We start from the raw sequence: 5,207 nt of genomic DNA, 5'->3' as shown, positions 1-5,207 counted from the left end.
AGAGAAAACACCAATTTTTTTTAATTGCTACTAAGTAAATTTGAAGTGAAAAACATCATTAGAAATGTATAAAAATATCTAACATCCTATATGAATTAAACTCTTTTGTAAGGTCAATATAAATGCTATATATATATATATATATTAGCCATTCATTCTCTCAACCAGAATTATATTAGCATCTGCTTCCACATATTTTTTAACAAATTTTTACTGAGGATCATGCTAGTTACCTGCTGGGTGAAACTAATCTTTGTTCCAAATTATAACACTGACATAACTTTGAAATCAGGAAAGAAAAACTAAATATAGTTTAAGTGTATTTATTTTATGCAACTTTTTGCAAATTTTGTTACTTGTTTGCTATAATGATAACCTCATTAAATACTTCATGTACTCTTTGCTACTGTCTATTAAGCAAAAAAAAAAAGTCTCATTTGTTCAAACAGAATAAATTAAGTTATGAGCAATATCTGATGTATTCCAAATATTGTCTTGTGATATTGTTTTATTATTTTACTAGAGGCCCAGTGCATAAAACTCGTGCACTGGTAGGATCCCTAGTGGCTGCTTGCTGCTGGCAGGGTACTCTCTCTCTTCCCCCAGCTGGCCCTGCCCCGTGGTTGAACTCCCAGACAACCCCAGTCAAGGGCACAATTTGCATATTATGCTTTTATTATATAGAATTTATTTTTAGAATTTACAATTTTTATTAATCTCATTTTTATTCTTTATAGCATATTCTATTATTTTATTGGGCAACAAAATAACAATACCTATTTTGGGAATGGAAATCTCAGTTCCATGGCATATCTTTAGAATTTCCACACCATGGATTTACGTCAATGGATGATAAACCTTTGGTTCTTGAAGATGTCCAACTAGTGTACAAAAGCCAATTGTCAAGATAATGACGTGGGCGATTCTCAATTTTCACATTTGTTGTTTTGAATTCTCTGCCAAAGTCATTTATTTATCTTTTAGGAGGAAATATGATAATGACAATAAGCACATGTCTCCAGACCCAGAAGCCAGAACTTACAGGGCAATGATAAAGCAAATCAGAGGGTGAGTATGATTGTAAGAGTTACTGTTGCTGTGCATTACTTCTCTATCGCTTTTAGCCTTTGGCTTTTGTAGGAGAGTCTGTTTTGTGAGTGTGTTCTCAGTGAGTCTGTTCAAGGCAGCTGCTCTGTTTCCCTTAAATTACAAATCCAGGAAGCAGTAGGTCGTAGGGAGGATAGCCATCAGAGGACAGGTAGCCCACAGTCAACGTAAATATTGAAGACCACCCAAATCATGCTCTGTAACCGAACTGGATACGAAATGATGACAATTTAATAACTCAAATATAAAAATATCAAGATCATAGAAAACAAAGTTTAGCTCCATTTAATTATGTTTATGTTTTCAAAAAATTTCCTAAAAACTAAATAGAACTTACAGATTGGTATAATTAATTCCAAGTAGCATGATACTCTACTAACTGTAAGATTTGTCCCTGATATAGCACTGACCATTGTTGTGAGCCACAACTTATTTCTGTCTCAGTATCTCATTAAGTAAACCAGATTATAAGGTTCTGAAGGTCAAAACGGTGATTTATTTTGGTTTATTTATCCCTGGGGTTTAATAGATCATAAACCTTTGACATCAAGCTGCAAAAGAAAAAGGGCATACTCCTTTATGGATAATAGGGTTTTGGGGGGTTGGGGGTGAGGAGTGAGCAAGGTGTTATTTATTATACTTTGTTTTATTTTATGACCTTCACAACATTAAAATTGCTCTTCAAACTTATTTTAATCAGGCCATAGGATTTTTAATTTTTAATTAGTAATTTTTAAATAGTGGAAACATCTTTCAGAAATAAGTTCATGTTTTCATTTAAAAAGTAGATGCAACAATTTATCTTTCAAGATCAGCCTATAAGAAATTCAAGACACCGAAAAATTCTTGTGAAGTCTGACATGAGATTTGTAATTTATGAAAATGCTCTTAATAAAGTATATTTTTAATATGATGTAGATGAAAACTATATGGCAATTGAGCGGAGCATTAGGAAGCACCATATGGGCTCCTAAACTGAGGAGATGACACACATGGGTCCTGCCAAGTTCCCTCTGTCCCTCCCTCCCCACCTGCCAGTCTCCCACCACATCCTGAATTCTGTTACGATTTTGGGTGCCTTTTGTATAAATTACTGAAATGGTGGTCTCTGTGTTCCTCACCCTGACCTTATTAACAATCAGTGGCCAGTATTATGTTACAGAACTATCAAAATACAAGCTTTTCCAAATGAGAAAAGAAGTGACAAACACTTACAGGATCATAATTAGAAATCAGGGCTGGCTGCTGAAAAAGACACTGACAAAATTAAAACAGAGCATGTTGCTCAGAAAATCAACTAACCCTGACAGGTACTAACCATGGCAGTTCTAGTAAACAAGAAGAATTAAAGCACAATACAGCTGTCTGGTTCCTCTCCCCTATTCATTGTTAAGTTTTAAGCATCTTCTCTTCTATTGGAAGATAGAAACTCCCTTTTTCTTTTTATGCTTTCTTTTGCTGTCCACACGTAAACCATTGAGCCCAGATGAGTTTACCACTTAAGAAAAAGAGTTGTGTAAAATATTCATGAAAACATGAGATTGGTGACATGGCATCAGCTCAGAGGATTAAACATCTGTGGCACTTGCTCTGGTGGCAAGAAAGAGAGGTCATCTTAAGGGGAAATGACGCAGTAAAGGGAGGATTTCTTCGATATATTCTTTCCTACGCATCCTCCAGACCCTCCTCCTTCCTCTCCATCTAAATGGGGGAGAATCACCATTAAACTGCTGCATGCTTAGTATCGTTTCACCGTTTTAACTTAGATTGCAGTTATTAGCCTTGCTTTTCTGCCTATGATGTTTGTGCCTTCCTGATTCTCTACACTTTTGTGTCTCTGTTGAGTCCCCTTGTCTTCCCACCACCTTTCACCTCTTTCTGGTTATTCTCCCTCTTTATTTCTTTCTTTTTTCTGTGATGAAAAAAAAAAAGAAAAAAAAAACATGTAAAACTGCAATAAAGAGTATGATGAGGATAAAACAAAATAAGTTGATACAATGGGCTTCTCTAATCTTATCACTTACTGTTCATGTAATATTCTTCCCCAAAAAACTTACTTATCTTACAAGTAGAAGTTTGTAGCTTTGAACTACATCTCCTCCTTTCCCTCACACCCAGCCCCCATTCTACTCTCAGTGTCTACGACTTTGGCTTTTTAAGATTCCACATATAAGTGAGATGATATAATATTTATCTTTCTTTGTTTGACTTAATTTTACCTAGCCTAATGTTCTCAAATTCCAACCATGCTGTCTCAAATGACAAGATTTTCTTCATTTTATGACTGAAAAAATATTCCATTATGTATATATGTATATAGGTATACATATTTAGATAATAGTATATATATCCATTTATCCATCAGTAGACACTTGGGTTGTTTTTATGTCTTAGCTGTTGTGAATGATATAATATTTATTACTTTATTAATAATTAAGTACCCATCTTACTGGGAAGTGGCTTCTTTTTACCCTTTAAATATGTCCCTATAGAGATAAGTTATTAGACATGCCATATTTTTTTCTTAGTATGTAGCTACTTATTTTCCTAAGTAAGATCATCAGGATTACTATATATCTATTTCCAAAAAAGTAAGAAACGGAAAAAGGAGGAGATGCACAGGTAAAAGAATGAAGGACAGGATGAAGGAAGATGTCAGATATTTCTCCCTGTCTCTCTGTCTTGTTGGGAAGAGATCATGGCTGCACCTTCTCCATGGAAAAACATTATGCTAAGTGAAATAAGCCAGAGAAAGATAAATATCACATGATCTCATTCTTATGTGGGATATAATGAAAAATAAAAACTGTTGAACAAAAGTAGATCCAGAGACTAAGAAACACTGAACAGACAGTCCAACATCAAAGAGAGAAGGCCAGGGGGATGTGGGAGGTGGCAGTAAGAGATCAACCAAAGGACTTGTAGCATACATATTAGCATAACCAATGGACATGGACACTAGGGTGGTGGGGGCTTGTCCTGGGGGAAGGGGGTGGTGGGGTGGGGATTAATTGGGGGAAAAGGAAACATATGTAATACTTTAAATAATAAAAAAAGAACATATATGAGGTTATACTAAGAGAAAGAATGCAAATTGCATGCATATTATCAGGTATTATTATGAGTAAGTAGATGTTAACACTCTGTGGACCAGTAGTTTTATTGCTAGCTTTACCCAGTGGCCAGATAAGTTTCTACTGAACAAGTACAAAAAATATTTTACATAAATGTTAAAAGCATGCTTTAAAATTAAATATCCATTGCATTTTGAAGTTATTTATTACATGTTCTTACAAGCTAATATCTTTGTAAAACACTGTAATATGAAGCGAAAATTCTCATGATCCATCTGCAATGTGTTAAAATAGGGCTTAACAAAAGAGGCCTCAAAGATGGCCAGTGATTGCATTTTCAAAATATTTAAAGAGGCATTTGTTTGTCTTGAATGTTGGTTTTTCCATCCCATTGTCAGCTCCTATTCTAAATTTCCAGCCTACCCTTTGTAATCTAACACCTTCTTGCTGTTCATATTTGTTTAGTAGAACCATCATTTCCCAAAATGAATCTTTCCTCCAAAAACAGAGAAGTAAATCAAGTAATAGGAAATCAACTAAGATTGATACAATTTGATCTTCTATCTTATGTCTTCCTGCCTTTGACTTTGAGCATAGGCCGTCTGCTTAATGAACAGATTCCAGGCAAGAAATAAATAATCAAGAACATCAGAATTTATTTGATACTAGAGGCCTGGTGCATGGATTTGTCCCTTGGCCTGGCCTGTACCCCTCATAATCCAGACTGCTGGTTTCAGCCCGATCCCTGCAGGCCAGACGAGGGACCCAACCAGTGCACGAATCCATGCACCGGGCCTCTAGTATGCACATAAGATCTTTGGTTAATCTCTTTCCACTCTCTCCGCTTCCCCTTTCCTTCTAAGATTCATCAGTCTATTCCATGTTTCCATGCCTATGCATTGAACATCTGCTCCCTGGTGGTCAGTGCATATCATAGCTAATGATCAAATGGTCACTTAGGCTTTTATATATATAGAAAAGTTTTTTTAATCCATCAGGCCTACTAAATCAACAGTACCCAGTAAG

The sequence above is a fragment of the Pipistrellus kuhlii genome, unplaced genomic scaffold (assembly GCF_014108245.1).
Source record: "Pipistrellus kuhlii isolate mPipKuh1 unplaced genomic scaffold, mPipKuh1.p scaffold_m20_p_7, whole genome shotgun sequence".
NCBI lineage: Eukaryota > Metazoa > Chordata > Mammalia > Chiroptera > Vespertilionidae > Pipistrellus > Pipistrellus kuhlii.
Note: the sequence above shows the minus strand (reverse complement) of the source record.